Consider the following 453-nt stretch of genomic DNA (forward strand, 5'->3'; position numbering starts at 1 on the left):
CTGTTTCATTTGGTTGCTCATTTCACAAGATAACAATCACATAGAGTAAACATAGATATGAGGTCTTGTATTATATAGCTATAAACAAGTGGTAATATACGTATAAACTTGTTCCATAAATATCTGTATAAACAGAGTTTCAATCTCGCCCATCATTGTTTATTAAGTAGTCTGATTTTATATGGTCACAGGACTCATCCATGACTTCTAATATCCATATATCTTACAAGAAGTACTGCGTGTTTGTGCGTGTGATAGATAAATATCTAATTATTATATAATCACTTTTTTTTTTTTATTCATTTCCCACTTCTCTGAGGTTGTAATACTAGTATTTATTTCAGACACAAGACTTGTAATTTTATTTCTGTTTATAATGCACTGTAAATGTTTGAACAATGTTTTATTGCTTAATCTACTTACTGCTTATTGAGGTCACGCTGGAGAGTTTTC

Source organism: Mixophyes fleayi, chromosome 6 (genome assembly GCF_038048845.1).
Source record: "Mixophyes fleayi isolate aMixFle1 chromosome 6, aMixFle1.hap1, whole genome shotgun sequence".
Lineage (NCBI taxonomy): Eukaryota > Metazoa > Chordata > Amphibia > Anura > Limnodynastidae > Mixophyes > Mixophyes fleayi.